The sequence below is a fragment of the Triticum aestivum genome, chromosome 5D (genome assembly GCF_018294505.1).
Source record: "Triticum aestivum cultivar Chinese Spring chromosome 5D, IWGSC CS RefSeq v2.1, whole genome shotgun sequence".
NCBI classification, from domain to species: domain Eukaryota; kingdom Viridiplantae; phylum Streptophyta; class Magnoliopsida; order Poales; family Poaceae; genus Triticum; species Triticum aestivum.
The window spans coordinates 396245824-396263325 of NC_057808.1; positions in this window are offsets into that span (position 1 = coordinate 396245824).

The following is a 17502-nucleotide window of genomic DNA, read 5'->3' on the forward strand; positions in this document are numbered from 1 at the left end:
CCCAACAACTTTTAATCATCATACTCTTTCTATGTGAAGTCATTACTCTCAATAAGATCAATATGGACTCTTTGTTTCTTTTTATTCCTTTTATCTTTCTTTTTTCACTCAAGATCATGGCAAAATAATCAAGCCCTTTACTCAACACTAATCTTTATTATATAGCTCACGGACTCGATTACATAGAGGGATCATAAAGCAAAACTCAAAACTAGATCATGCCATAAACTTTATTCTACTAGATCAAGATACTACTAATAGGATCGAACTACGAAAAACGGTAAAGATAGGAGATGTGGTTGTGATATGATACCGGGGCACCTCCCCAAGATTGGCAGTTGCCAAGGGGAGTGCCCATACCCATATGATTATGTCTCCTTTGTTGTTGGTGAAATATTCTTGGCGATGATGCCCTTCAGGATACGATTCTCCTCCTCGAGCTTATTGACTTGCTGCTTGAAGTCCATTATTTCCTTGCGAAGCTTTCCTGTAACGGCTAAGGCTCCTTGCACCCAAGGGTGTTGCATAGCTGCGGGAGAACAAGTGACACTCCTCTTCATATTTTCATAAGAAAGAAATCTAACATTGGAAGGGATAACCGAGTTTGGAATAGCTGAGCTCTGTAGTTCCCCCATCGCGAACCCAGCTCAGAAGCGAGAAGTGACTTCTTGATCCTCCATGGCATCTACGCTCATCAAGTCAGCCTCCATCTCCTCCTCCGTTGCTGGCCCAAAGGGGTCATCTTCGCTGTTCGCCCTTGGTTCCGGTGCCGGATTAGATACCCGGCTCTCCCCGACTGACTCTTGAGAAGACATCTTGCTCTAATCTGCAGCAGCAACAGCTCGAAACAAAAACAGAGGATAATTGCGTGATACGGGAGTCAAAACCTTCAGGAGAATATATAATGAATTTTTACTGACCAAAATACGTATCGTGCAAGAAAACGGAGTCCGGAAGGCATACGAGGTGCCCACGAGGTAGGGGGCGCGCCCAGGGGGGTAGGGCGCGCCCTCCACCCTCGTGGGGCCCTCGTGTCCTTCCCGGACTGCCACTTATTTTTCTATTTTTCTAAATATTCCAAAACGGAGAAATATTGCCTTAAAAATTGTTTTGGAATCGGTTTACTTACCGTACCACATACCTACTCCTTTTCGGAGTCTAAAACGTTCCGGAAAGTGTCCCTCATGTATTCCTCCGGGGTTACGGTTTCAATAACATTGGTTTCAACATTTATGGGATTACCTGAGATATAATGTTTGATCCTTTGACCGTTTACCACCTTCGGATTTGTTCCTTCGAAGTTGTTGATTTTTATGGCACCGGAACGATAGACCTCCTCGATAACGTAAGGGCCTTCCCATTTAGAGAGAAGTTTTCCTGCAAAAAATCTTAAACGAGAGTTGTATAGCAATACATAATCACCTACATTAAACTCACGCTTTTGTATCCTTTTGTCATTCCATCTTTTAACTTTTTCTTTGAACAACTTGGCATTTTCATAGGCTTGGGTTCTCCATTCATCAAGTGAGCTAATATCAAATAACCTCTTCTCACCGGCAAGTTTGAAATCATAGTTGAGCTCTTTAATAGCCCAGTAAGCCTTATGCTCTAGTTCGAGAGGTAAGTGACATGCTTTTTGTTGGAAATATGCCCTAGAGGCAATAATAAATGGTTATTATTATATTTCTGTGTTCATGATAATAGTATTTTATTCATGCTATAATTGTATTGTCCGGAAATCGTAATACATGTGTGAATACATAGACCACAACCTGTCCCTAGTAAGCCTCTAGTTGACTAGCTCGTTGATCAACAGATAGTCATGGTTTCCTGACTATGGACATAGGATGTCATTGATGACGGGATCACATCATTAGGAGAATGATGTGATGGACAAGACCCAACTTAAGCATAGCATAAAAGATCGTGTAGTTTCGTTTGCTAGAGCTTTTCCAATGTCAAGTATCTTTTCCTTAGACCATGAGATCGTGCAACTCCCGGATACCGTAGGAGTGCTTTGGGTGTGCCAAACGTCACAACGTAACTGGGTGACTATAAAGGTGCATTACGGGTATCTCCGAAAGTGTCTGTTGGGTTGGCACGGATCGAGACTGGGATTTGTCACTCCGTGTAAACGGAGAGGTATCTCTGGGCCCACTCGGTAATGCATCATCATAATGAGCTCAATGTGACTAAGGCGTAAGTCACGGGATCATGCATTGCGGTACGAGTAAAGAGACTTGCCGGTAACGAGATTGAACAAGGTATTGGGATACCGACGATCGAATCTCGGGCAAGTAACATACCGATTGACAAAGGGAATTGCATACGGATTGATTGAATCCTCGACACCGTGGTTCACCCGATGATATCATCGTGGAACATGTGGGAGCCAACATGGGTATCCAGATCCCGCTGTTGGTTATTGACCAGAGAGGCGTCTCGGTCATGTCCGCATGTCTCCCGAACCCGTAGGGTCTACACACTTAAGGTCCGGTGACGCTAGGGTTGTAGAGATATATGTATGCGGAAACCCGAAAGTTGTTCGGAGTCCCGGATGAGATCCCGGACGTCACGAGAGGTTCCGGAATGGTCCGGAGGTGAAGAATTATATATAGGAAGTCCAGTTTTGGCCACCGGGAAAGTTTCGGGGGTTATCGGTATTGTACCGGGACCACCGGAAGGGTCCCGGGGGTCCACCGGGTGGGGCCACCTGTCCCGGAGGGCCCCGTGGGCTGAAAGTGGAGGGGAACCAGCCCCTAGTGGGCTGGGGCGCCTCCTTGGGCCTCCCCCCCATGCGCCTAGGGTTGGGAACCCTAGGGGGGGGAGTTCCCCCTTGCCTTGGGGGGCAAGGCAACCCCTTCCCCCCTTGGCCGCCGCCCCCCCCCCTTGGAGATCCCATCTCCAAGGCTGCGCACCCCCCTTGGGGGCCTATATAAAGGGGGGGGAGGGAGGGCAGCACACTACAGCCTTTGGCGCCTCCCTCCTCCCCTGCAACACCTCTCTCTCTCGCGCAGAAGCTCGGCGAAGCCCTGCCGGAGAGCCGCTACATCCACCACCACGCCGTCGTGCTGTTGGATCTCCATCAACCTCTCCTCCCCCTTGCTGGATCAAGAAAGGAGGAGACGTCGCTGCACCGTACGTGTGTTGAACGCGGAGGTGCCGTCCGTTCGGCACTCGGTCATCGGTGATTTGGATCACGGCGAGTACGACTCCGTCATCCACGTTCATTGGAACGCTTCCGCTCGCGATCTACAACGGTATGTAGATGCACTCCCTTCCCTCGTTGCTAGTAGACTCCATAGATGCATCTTGGTGAGCGTAGGAAAATTTTAAAATTATGCTACGATTCCCAACAGTGGCATCATGAGCCAGGCCTATGCGTAGTTACTATGCACGAGTAGAACACAAAGAAGTTGTGGGCGTTGATGTTGCCAATTCTTCTTGCCGCTACTAGTCGTTTCTTGTTTCGGCGGCATTGTAGGATGAAGCGGCCCGGACCGACCTTACACGTACGCTTACGTGAGACAGGTTCCACCGACTGACATGCACTAGTTGCATAAGGTGGCTAGCGGGTGTCTGTCTCTCCTACTTTAGTCGGAACGGATTCGATGAAAAGGGTCCTTATGAAGGGTAAATAGAAATTGGCAAATCACGTTGTGGTCATACGTAGGTAAGAAATCGTTCTTGCTAGAAACCTACAAACCACGTAAAAACTTGCAACAACAATTAGAGGACGTCTAACTTGTTTTTGCAGCAAGTGATATATGTGATATGATATGGCCAGAAGATGTGATGAATGATATATGTGATGTATGAGATTGATCATATTCTTGTAATAGGAATCACGACTTGCATGTCGATGAGTATGACAACCGGCAGGAGCCATAGGAGTTGTCTTTATTATTTTGCATGACCTGCGTGTCATTGAATAACGCCATGTAATTTACTTTACTTTGTTGCTAAACGGTTAGCCATAGAAGTAGAAGTAATCGTTGGCGTGACAACTTCATGAAGACACAATGATGGAGATCATGATGATGGAGATCATGGTGTCATGCCGGTGACGAAGATGATCATGGTGCCCCGAAGATGGAGATCAAAGGAGCATGATGATATTGGCCATATCATGTCACTATTTGATTGCATGTGATGTTTATCATGTTTTTGCATCTTATTTGCTTAGAACGACGGTAGCAAGTAGGATGATCCCTTATAATAATTTCAAGAAAGTGTTCACCCTAACTGTGCACCGTTGCGAAGGTTCGTCGTTTCGAAGCACCACGTGATGATCGGGTGTGATAGATTCTTACGTTCGCATACAACGGGTGTTGACGAGCCTAGCATGTACAGACATGGCCTCGGAACACACGCAATACACTTAGGTTGACTTGACGAGCCTAGCATGTACAGACATGGCCTCGGAACACGGAGGACCGAAAGGTCGAGCATGAGTCGTATAGAAGATACGATCAACATGGAGATGTTCACCGATCTTGACTAGTCCGTCTCACGTGATGATCGGACACGGCCTAGTTGAGCTCGGATCATGTTTCACTTAGATGACTAGAGGGATGTCTATCTGAGTGGGAGTTCATTAAATAATTTGATTATATGAACTTAATTATCATGAACTTAGTCTAAAATCTTTACATTATGTATTGTAGATCAAATGGCCCACGTTGTCCTCAATTTCAACGCGTTCCTAGAGAAAACCAAGCTGAAAGATGATGGCAGCAACTATACGGACTGGGTCCGGAACCTGAGGCTCATCCTCATAGTTGCCAAGAAAGATTATGTCTTAGAAGCACCGCTAGGTGAAGCACCAATCCCTGAGAACCAAGACGTTATGAACGCTTGGCAGCAGCGTGCTGATGATTACTCCCTCGTTCAGTGCGGCATGCTTTACAGCTTAGAACCGGGTCTCCAAAAGCGTTTTGAGAAACATGGAGCATACGAGATGTTCGAGGAGCTGAAACTGGTTTTTCAAGCTCATGCCCGGGTCGAGAGATATGATGTCTCCGACAAGTTCTTCAGCTGTAAAATGGAGGAGAACAGTTCTGTTAGTGAGCACATACTCAGAATGTCTGGGTTGCACAACCGCTTGTCTCAGCTGGGAGTTAATCTCCCGGATGACGCGGTCATTGACAGAATCCTCCAGTCGCTTCCACCAAGCTACAAGAGCTTTGTGATGAACTACAATATGCAGGGGATGGAAAAGACCATTCCCGAGGTATATTCAATGCTAAAATCAGCGGAAGGGGAGATCAGAAAAGAACATCAAGTGTTGATGGTGAATAAAACCACTAAGTTCAAGAAGGGCAAGGGTAAGAAGAACTTCAAGAAGGACGGCAAGGGAGTTGCCGCGCCCGGTAAGCCAGTTACCGGGAAGAAGTCAAAGAATGGACCCAAGCCCGAGACTGAGTGCTTTTATTGCAAGGGAAGTGGTCACTGGAAGCGGAACTGCCCCAAATATTTAGCGGACAAGAAGAAGGCCGGCAACACCCAAGGTATATGTGATATACAAGTAATTGATGTGTACCTTACCAGTACTCGTAGTAGCTCCTGGGTATTTGATACCGGTGCGGTTGCTCATATTTGTAACTCAAATCAGGAACTACGGAATAAACGGAGACTGGCAAAAGACGAGGTGACGATGCGCGTCGGGAATGGTTCCAAGGTCGATGTGATCGCCGTCGGCACGCTACCTCTGCATCTACCCACGGGATTAGTTATAAACCTCAATAATTGTTATTTAGTGCCAGCTTTGAGCATGAACATTGTATCTGGATCTCGTTTAATTCGAGATGGCTACTCATTTAAATCTGAGAATAATGGTTGTTCTATTTATTTGAGAGATATGTTTTATGGTCATGCCCCGCTGGTCAATGGTTTATTTTTGATGAATCTCGAACGTGATGCTACACATGTTCATAGTGTGAATACCAAAAGATGTAAAGTTGATAACGATAGTCCCACATACTTGTGGCACTGCCGCCTTGGTCACATTGGTGTCAAGCGCATGAAGAAGCTCCATGCAGATGGACTTTTGGAGTCTCTTGATTACGAATCATTTGACACGTGCGAACCATGCCTCATGGGTAAGATGACCAAGACTCCGTTCTCCGGAACAATGGAGCGAGCAACCAACTTATTGGAAATCATACATACCGATGTGTGCGGTCCAATGAGTGTTGAGGCTCGCGGAGGATATCGTTATGTTCTCACTCTCACTGATGATTTAAGTAGATATGGGTATGTCTACCTAATGAAACACAAGTCTGAAACCTTTGAAAAGTTCAAGGAATTTCAGAGTGAAGTCGAGAATCAACGTGACAGGAAAATAAAATTCTTACGATCAGATCGTGGTGGAGAATATTTAAGTCACGAATTTGGTACACACTTAAGGAAATGTGGAATAGTTTCACAACTCACGCCGCCTGGAACACCTCAGAGAAATGGTGTGTCCGAACGTCGTAATCGCACTCTATTGGATATGGTGCGATCTATGATGTCTCTTACCGATTTACCGCTCTCATTTTGGGGTTATGCTTTAGAGACTGCCGCATTCACTTTAAATAGGGCACCGTCTAAATCCGTTGAGACGACACCGTATGAATTATGGTTTGGGAAGAAACCTAAGCTGTCGTTTCTAAAAGTTTGGGGATGCGATGCTTATGTCAAGAAACTTCAACCTGAAAAGCTCGAACCCAAATCGGAAAAATGCGTCTTCATAGGATACCCTAAGGAAACTATTGGGTATACCTTCTACCTCAGATCCGAAGGCAAGATCTTCGTTGCCAAGAACGGGTCCTTTCTAGAGAAGGAGTTTCTCTCGAAAGAATTGAGTGGGAGGAAAGTGGAACTTGATGAGGTGATAGTCACCCCTTCCGAACCGGAAAGTAGCGCAGCGCGGGAAAATGTTCCTGTGGTGCCTACACCGACTGGGGAGGAAGTTAATGATGATGATCATGAAGCTTCAGATCAAGTTACTGAACTTCGTAGGTCCACAAGGACACGTTCCGCACCAGAGTGGTACGGCAACCCTGTCCTGGAAATCATGTTGTTAGACAACGGTGAACCTTCGAACTATGAAGAAGCGATGGCGGGCCCGGATTCCGACAAATGGCTAGAAGCCATGAAATCCGAGATAGAATCCATGTATGAAAACAAAGTATGGACTTTGACTGACTTGCCCGATGAGCGGCGAGCCATAGAAAACAAATGGATCTTTAAGAAGAAGACGGACGCAGATGGTAATGTGACCATCTACAAAGCTCGACTTGTCGCTAAGGGTTATCGACAAGTTCAAGGGGTTGACTACGATGAGACTTTCTCACCCGTAGCGAAGCTGAAGTCCGTCCGAATCATGTTAGCAATTGCCGCATACTATGATTATGAGATATGGCAGATGGACGTCAAAACGGCATTCCTTAACGGCTTCCTTAAGGAAGAGTTGTATATGATGCAGCCGGAAGGTTTTGTCGATCCTAAGAATGCTAACAAAGTATGCAAGCTCCAGCGCTCAATCTATGGGCTGGTGCAAGCATCTCGGAGTTGGAACATTCGCTTTGATGAGATGATCAAAGCGTTTGGGTTTACACAGACTTATGGAGAAGCCTGTGTTTACAAGAAAGTGAGTGGGAGCTCTGTAGCATTTCTCATATTATATGTGGATGACATATTATTGATGGGAAATGATATAGAATTCTTGGAAAGTATAAAGGCCTATTTGAATAAGTGTTTTTCAATGAAGGACCTTGGAGAAGCTGCTTACATATTAGGCATCAAGATCTATAGAGATAGATCAAGACGCCTCATTGGTCTTTCACAGAGTACATACCTTGACAAGATATTGAAGAAGTTCAGTATGGATCAGTCCAAGAAGGGGTTCTTGCCTGTATTGCAAGGTGTGCAATTGAGCACGGCTCAATGCCCGACCACGGCAGAAGATATAGAAGAGATGAGTGTCATCCCCTATGCCTCGGCCATAGGGTCTATTATGTATGCCATGCTGTGTACCAGACCTGATGTAAACCTTGCCGTAAGTTTGGTAGGAAGGTACCAAAGTAATCCCGGCAAGGAACACTGGACAGCGGTCAAGAATATCCTGAAGTACCTGAAGAGGACTAAGGATATGTTTCTCGTTTATGGAGGTGACGAAGAGCTCGTCGTAAAGGGTTACGTCGACGCTAGCTTCGACACAGATCCGGATGACTCGAAGTCACAGACCGGATACGTGTATATTTTGAATAGAGGAGCAGTAAGCTGGTGCAGTTGCAAGCAAAGCGTCGTGGCGGGATCTACATGTGAAGCGGAATACATGGCAGCCTCGGAGGCAGCACAGGAAGCAGTCTGGATGAAGGAGTTCATTACCGACCTAGGGGTGATTCCCAATGCGTCGGGCCCAATGACTCTCTTCTGTGACAACACTGGAGCTATTGCCCTTGCGAAGGAGCCCAGGTTTCACAGGAAGACCAGGCATATCAAGCGTCGCTTCAACTCCATTCGTGAAAGTGTTCAAAATGGAGACATAGATATTTGTAAAGTACACACGGACCTGAATGTAGCAGATCCGTTGACTAAACCTCTCCCTAGGGCAAAACATGATCAACACCAGGACGCAATGGGTGTTCGATTCATCACAATGTAACTAGATTATTGACTCTAGTGCAAGTGGGAGACTGTTGGAAATATGCCCTAGAGGCAATAATAAATGGTTATTATTATATTTCTGTGTTCATGATAATAGTCTTTTATTCATGCTATAATTGTATTGTCCGGAAATCGTAATACATGTGTGAATACATAGACCACAACCTGTCCCTAGTAAGCCTCTAGTTGACTAGCTCGTTGATCAACAGATAGTCATGGTTTCCTGACTATGGACATAGGATGTCATTGATAACGGGATCACATCATTAGGAGAATGATGTGATGGACAAGACCCAACTTAAGCATAGCATAAAAGATCGTGTAGTTTCGTTTGCTAGAGCTTTTCCAATGTCAAGTATCTTTTCCTTAGACCATGAGATCGTGCAACTCCCGGATACCGTAGGAGTGCTTTGGGTGTGCCAAACGTCACAACGTAACTGGGTGACTATAAAGGTGCATTACGGGTATCTCCGAAAGTGTCTGTTGGGTTGGCACGGATCGAGACTGGGATTTGTCACTCCGTGTAAACGGAGAGGTATCTCTGGGCCCACTCGGTAATGCATCATCATAATGAGCTCAATGTGACTAAGGCGTTAGTCACGGGATCATGCATTGCGGTACGAGTAAAGAGACTTGCCGGTAACGAGATTGAACAAGGTATTGGGATACCGACGATCGAATCTCGGGCAAGTAACATACCGATTGACAAAGGGAATTGCATACGGATTGATTGAATCCTCGACACCGTGGTTCACCCGATGATATCATCGTGGAACATGTGGGAGCCAACATGGGTATCCAGATCCCGCTGTTGGTTATTGACCGGAGAGGCGTCTCGGTCATGTCCGCATGTCTCCCGAACCCGTAGGGTCTACACACTTAAGGTCCGGTGACGCTAGGGTTGTAGAGATATATGTATGCGGAAACCCGAAAGTTGTTCGGAGTCCCGGATGAGATCCCGGACGTCATGAGAGGTTCCGGAATGGTCCGGAGGTGAAGAATTATATATAGGAAGTCCAGTTTTGGCCACCGGGAAAGTTTCGGGGGTTATCGGTATTGTACCGGGACCACCGGAAGGGTCCCGGGGGTCCACCGGGTGGGGCCACCTGTCCCGGAGGGCCACGTGGGCTGAAAGTGGAGGGGAACCAGCCCCTAGTGGGCTGGGGTGCGTCCTTGGGCCTCCCCCCCATGCGCCTAGGGTTGGGAACCCTAGGGGGGGAGTTCCCCCTTGCCTTGCGGGGCAAGGCAACCCCTTCCCCCCTTGGCCGCCGCCCCCCCTTGGAGATCCCATCTCCAAGGGCTGCGCACCCCCTTGGGGGCCTATATAAAGGGGGGGGGGGAGGGAGGGCAGCACACTACAGCCTTTGGCGCCTCCCTCCTCCCCTGCAACACTTCTCTCTCTTGCGCAGAAGCTCGGCGAAGCCCTGCCGGAGAGCCGCTACATCCACCACCACGCCGTCGTGCTGTTGGATCTCCATCAACCTCTCCTCCCCCCTTGCTGGATCAAGAAAGGAGGAGACGTCACTGCACCGTACGTGTGTTGAACGCGGAGGTGCCGTCCGTTCGGCACTCGGTCATCGGTGATTTGGATCACGGCGAGTACGACTCCGTCATCCACGTTCATTGGACCGCTTCCGCTCGCGATCTACAACGGTATGTAGATGCACTCCCTTCCCTCGTTGCTAGTAGACTCCATAGATGCATCTTGGTGAGCGTAGGAAAATTTTAAAATTATGCTACGATTCCCAACACTTTTCCATAAACCATTTTATAAGGAGACATACCCATAGGATTTTTATATGCAGTTCTATAGGCCCATAATGCATCATCAAGTTTTTTGGACCAATTCTTTCTAGACCTATTGACAGTCTTTTGCAAAATTAATTTGAGCTCTCTATCACTCAATTCTACTTGACCACTAGACTGTGGGTGATAAGGGGATGCAGTTCTATGATTAACATCATACTTAGCAAGCATTTTATGGAAAGCACCATGTATAAAATGTGAACCACTATCAGTCATTAAATATCTAGGGACTCCAAACCTAGGAAAAATAACTTCTTTAAGCATTTTAATAGAGGTGTTATGATCAGCACTACTAGTTGGCATAGCTTCTACCCACTTAGTAACGTAATCAACAGCAACTAAAATATGTGTATAACCATTAGAGGCAGGAAAAGGTCCCATATAATCAAAGCCCCAAACATCAAATGGTTCAATAACAAGTGAATAATTCATAGGCATTTCTTGACGTCTACTAATATTACCAATTCTTCGACATTCATCACAAGACAAGACAAACTTACGGGCATCCTTGAAGAGAGTAGGCCAATAAAATCCAGATTGCAATACCTTATGTGCAGTTCTATCTCCAGCGTGGTGTCCTCCATAAGCTTCGGAGTGACACTTGCGTAAGATCTGTTCCTGTTCATGCTCAGGTACACAACGTCTAATAACACCATCTACTCCTGTTGGGGAACGTAGTAATTTCAAAAAATTTCCTACGCACACACAAGATCATGGTGATGCATAGCAACGAGAGGGGAGAGTGTTGTCCACGTACCCTCATAGACCGACAGCGGAAGCGTTATCACAACGCGGTTGATGTAGTCGTACGTCTTCACGATCCGACCGATCAAGTACCGAACGTACGGCACCTCCGAGTTCTACACACGTTCAGCTCGATGACGTCCCTCGAACTCCGATCCAGCCGAGTGTTGAGGGAGAGTTTCGTCAGCACGACGGCGTGGTGACGATGATGATGTTCCACCGACGCAGGGCTTCGCCTAAGCTCCGCAACGGTATTATCGAGGTGTAATTTGGTGGAGGGGGGGCACCGCACACGGCTAAGAGATCTCAAGGATCAATTGTTGTTTCTCTGGGGTGCCCCCCTGCCCCCGTATATAAAGGAGCAAGGGAGGAGGAGGCCGGCCCTAGGAGGGGGCGCACCAAGTGTGGAGTCCCTAGTCCTAGTAGGATTCCACCTCCCATATGGAATAGGAAAAGAGGAAGGGAAAAAGAGAAGGAAGGAAGGGGGCGCCCCCCTTCCCTAGTCCAATTCGGACCAGACCAAGGGGAGGGGTGCGGCCACCCTTGAGGCCCTTTTTCTTCTTTCCCGTATGGCCCAATAAGGCCCAATACGTATTCCCGTAACTCTCCGGTACTCCGAAAAATACCCGAATCACTCGGAACCTTTCCGAAGTCTGAATATAGCCGTCCAATATATCGATCTTTACGTCTCGACCATTTCGAGACTCCTCGTCATGTCCCCGATCTCATCCGGGACTCCGAACTCCTTCGGTACGTCAACATACATAAACTCATAATAAAACTGTCATCATAACTTTAAGCGTGCGGACCCTACGGGTTCGAGAACTATGTAGACATGACCGAGACACGTCTCCGGTCAATAACCAAAGCGGGACCTGGATGCCCATATTGGCTCCCACATATTCTACGAAGATCTTTATCGGTCAGACCGCATAACAACATACGTTGTTCCCTTTGTCATTGGTATGTTACTTGCCCGAGATTCGATCGTCGGTATCTCGATACCTAGTTCAATCTCGTTACCGGCAAGTCTCTTTACTCGTTCCGTAATACATCATCCCGCAACTAACTCATTAGTCACAATGCTTGCAAGGCTTATAGTGATGTGCATTACCGAGTGGGCCCAGAGATACCTCTCCGACAATCGGAGTGACAAATCCTAATCTCGAAATACGCCAACCCAACAAGTACCTTTGGAGACACCTGTAGAGCACCTTTATAATCACCCAGTTACGTTGTGACGTTTGGTAGCACACAAAGTGTTCCTCCGGTAAACGGGAGTTGCATAATCTCATAGTCATAGGAACATGTATAAGTCATGAAGAAAGCAATAGCAACATACTAAACGATCGGGTGCTAAGCTAACGGAATGGGTCAAGTCAATCACGTCATTCTCCTAATGAGGTGATCTCGTTAATCAAATGACAACTCATGTCTATGGCTAGGAAACATAACCATCTTTGATTAACAAGCTAGTCAAGTAGAGGCATACTAGTGACACTGTTTGTCTATGTATTCACACATGTATTTTGTTTCCGGTTAATACAATTCTAGCATGAATAATAAACATTTATCATGATATAAGGAAATAAATAATAATAACTTTAGTATTGCCTCTAGGGCATATTTCCTTCAGTCTCCCACTTGCACTAGAGTCAATAATCTAGTTCACATCGCCATGTGATTTAACATGAATAGTTCACATCACCATGTGATTAACACCCATGGTTCACATCGTCATGTGACCATCACCCAAAGGGTTTACTAGAGTCAGTAATCTAGTTCACATCGCTATGTGATTAACACCCAAAGAGTACTAAGGTGTGATCATGTTTTGCTTGTGAGATAATTTTAGTCAACTGGTCTGTCACATTCAGATCCGTAAGTATTTTGCAAATATCTATGTCTACAATGCTCTTCACGGAGCTACTCTAGCTAATTGCTCCCACTTTCAATATGTATCTAGACCGAGACTTAGAGTCATCTAGATTTAGTGTCAAAACTTGCATCGACGTAACCCTTTACGACGAACCTTTTGTCACTTCCATAATCGAGAAACATTTCCTTATTCCACTAAGGATAATTTTGACCGCTGTCCAATGATCTACTCCTAGATCACTATTGTACTCCCTTGCCAAAATCAGTGTAGGGTATACAATAGATCTGGTACACAGCATGGCATACTTTATAGAACCTATGGCCGAGGCATAGGGAATGACTTTCATTCTTTTTCTATCTTCTGCCGTGGTCGGGTTTTGAGTCTTACTCAATTTCACACCTTGTAACACAGGCAAGAAACTCTTTCTTTGACTGTTCCATTTTGAACCACTTCAAAATCTTGTTAATGTATGTACTCATTGAAATAACTTATCAAGCGTCTTGATCTATCTCTATAGATCTTGATGCTCAATATGTAAGCAGCTTCACCGAGGTCTTTCTTTGAAAAACTCCTTTATGCTTTGCAGAATAATTCTACATTATTTCCGATCAACAATATGTCACTTACATATACTTATCAGAAATGTTGTAGTGCTCCCACTCACTTTCTTGTAAATACAGGCTTCACCGCAAGTCTGTATAAAACTATATCCTTTGATCAACTTATCAAAGCGTATATTCCTACTCCGAGATGCTTGCACCAGTCCATAGATGGATCGCTGGAGCTTCCATATTTTGTTAGCACCTTTAGGATTGACAAAACCTTCTGGTTGCATCATATACAACTCTTCTTTAATAAATCCATTAAGGAATGCAGTTTTGTTTATCCATTTGCCATACTTCATAAAATGCGGCAATTGCTAACATGATTCGGACAGACTTAAGCATAGATACGAGTGAGAAACTCTCATCGTAGTCAACACTTTGAACTTGTCGAAAACCTTTTTGCGACAATTCTAGCTTTGTAGATAGTAACACTACTATCAGCGTCCGTCTTCCTCTTGAAGATCCATTTATTTTCTATGGCTTGCCGATCATTGGGCAAGTCAATCAAAGTCCATACTTTGTTCTCATACATGGATCTCATCTCAGATTTCATGGCCTCAAGCCATTTTGCGGAATCTGGGCTCACCATCGCTTCTTCATAGTTCGTAGGTTCGTCATGGTCTAGTAACATAACCTCCAGAACAGGATTACCGTACCACTCTGGTGCGGATCTTACTCTGGTTTACCTACGAGGTTTGGTAGTAACTTGATCTGAAGTTACATGATCATCATCATTAACTTCCTCACTAATTGGTGTAGGAGTCACAGGAACAGATTTCTGTGATGAACTACTTTCCAATAAGGGAGCAGGTACAGTTACCTCATCAAGTTCTACTTTCCTCCCACTCACATCTTTCGAGAGAAACTCCTTCTCTAGAACGGATCCATACTAAGCAACGAATGTCTTGCCTTCGGATCTGTGATAGAAGGTGTACCCAACTGTCTCCTTTGGGTATCCTATGAAGACACATTTCTCCGATTTGGGTTTGAGCTTATCAGGATAAAACTTTTTCACATAAGCATCGCAACCCCAAAATTTTAAGAAACGGCAACTTTGGTTTCTTGCCAAACCACAGTTCATAAGGCGTCGTCTCATCGGATTTTGATGGTTCCCTATTTAACGTGAATGTAGCTGTCTCTAATGCATAACCCCAAAACGATAGTGGTAAATTGGTAAGAGACATCATAGATTGCACTATATCCAATAAAGTATGGTTATGACGTTCGGACACACCATTATGCTGTGGTGTTCCAGGTGGCGTGAGTAGTGAAACTATTTCACATTGTTTTAACTGAAGGCCAAACTCGTAACTCAAATATTCTTCTCTACGATCAGATCATAGTAACTTTATTTTCTTGTCACGATGATTTTCCACTTCACTCTGAAATTCTTTGAACTTTTCAAATGTTTCAGACTTATGTTTCATCAAGTAGATATACCCATATATGCTCAAATCATCTGTGAAGCTCAGAAAATAATGATACCTGCTACGAGCCTCAATATTCATCGGACCACATACATCTGTATGTATGATTTCCAACAAATCTGTTGCTCTCTCCATAGTTCCGGAGAACGGCGTTTCAGTCATCTTGCCCATGAGGCACGGTTCGCAAGCATCAAGTGATTCATAATCAGGTGATTCCAAAATCCCATCAGTATGGAGTTTCTTCATGCGCTTTACACCAATATGACCTAAACGGCAGTGCCACAAATAAGTTGCACTATCATTATTAACTTTGCATCTTTTGGCTTCAATATTATGAATATGTGTATCACTACGATCGAGATCCAACAAACCATTTTCGTTGGTGTGTGTGACCATAAAAGGTTTTATTCATGTAAACAGAACAACAATTGTTCTCTAACTTAAATGAATAACCGTATTGCAATAAACATGATCAAATCATACTCATGCTCAACGCAAACACCAAATAACACTTATTTAGTTTCAACACTAATCCCGAAAGTATAGGGAGTGTGCGATGATGATCATATCAATCTTGGAACTACTTCCAACACACATCGTCACCTCGCCTTTTACTAGTCTCTGTTTATTCTGCTACTCCCGTTTTCGAGTTACTACTCTTTAGCAACTGAACCAATATCAAATACTGAGGGGTTGCTATAAACACTAGTAAGTACACATCAATAACATGTATATCCAATATACCTTTGTTCACTTTGCCATCTTTCTTATCCACCAAATACTTGGGGTAGTTCCGCTTCCAGTGACTAGTCCCTTTGCAGTAGAAGCACTTAGTCTCAGGCTTAGGACCAGACTTAGGCTTCTTCACTTGAGCATCAACTTGCTTGTCGTTCTTTTTGAAGTTCCCTTTCTTCCCTTTGCCCTTTTCTTGAAATAAGTGGTCTCGTCAACCATCAACACTTGAAGTGGTCTCGTCAACCATCAACACTTGATGTTGTCTCGTCAACCATCAACACTTGATGTTTTTCTTGATTTCTACCTTCGTCGATTTCAGCATCACGAAGAGCTCGGGAATTACTTTCGTCATCCCTTGCATACTATAGTTCATCACGAAGTTCTACTAACTTGGTGATGGTGACTAGAGAATTCTGTCAATCACTATTTTATCTGGAAGATTAACTCCCACTTGATTCAAGCGATTGTAGTACCCAGACAATCTGAGCACATGCTCACTAGTTGAGCGATTCTCCTCCATCTTTTAGCTATAGAATTTGTTGGAGACTTCATATCTCTCAACTCGGGTATTTGCTTGAAATATTAACTTCAACTCCTGGAACATCTTATATGGTCCATGACGTTCAAAACGTCTTTGAAGTCCCGATTCTAAGCCGTTAAGCATGGTGCACTAAACTATCAAGTAGTCATCATATTGAGCTAGCCAAACGTTCATAACGTCTGCATCTGCTCCTGCAATAGGTCTGTCACCTAGCGGTGCATCAAGGACATAATTTTTTTCTGTGCAGTAATGAGTATAATCCTCAGATCACGGATCCAATCCGCATCTTTGCTACTAACATCTTTCAACATAATTTTTCTCTAGGAACATATCAAAAATAAACACAGGGAAGCAACAACGTGAGCTATTGATCTACAACATAATTTGCAAAATACTATCAGGACTAAGTTCATGATAAATTTAAGTTCAATTAATCATATTACTTAAGAACTCCCACTTAGATAGACATCCCTCTAATCATCTAAGTGATTACGTGATCCAAAGCAACTAAACCATGTCCGATTAACACGTGAGATGGAGTAGTTTCAATGGTGAACATCACTATGTTGATCATATCTACTATATGATTCACGCTCGACCTTTCGGTCTCTGTGTTTCGAGGCCATATCTGTACATATGCTAGGCTCGTCAAGTTTAACCTGAGTATTCCGCATGTGCAACTGTTTTGCACCCGTTGTATTTGAACGTAGAGCCTATCACACCCGATTAACACGTAGTGTCTCAGCACGAAGAACTTTTGCAACGGTGCATACTCAGGGAGAACACTTTTTGTCTTGAAATTTTAGTGAGAGATCATCTTATAATGCTACCGTCAATCAAAGCAAGATAAGATGCATAAAGGACTAACATCACATGCAATCAATATAAGTGATATGATATGGCCATCATCATCTTGTGCTTGTGATCTCCATCTTCGAAGCACCGTGCTCGTGATCTCCATCTCCGAAGCACCGTCATGATCACCATCGTCACCGGCTCGACACCTTGATCTCCATCGTAGTATCGTTGTCGTCTCGCCAACTTATTGCTTTTACGACTATCGCTACCGCTTAGTGATAAAGTAAAACTATTACATGACGATTGCATCTC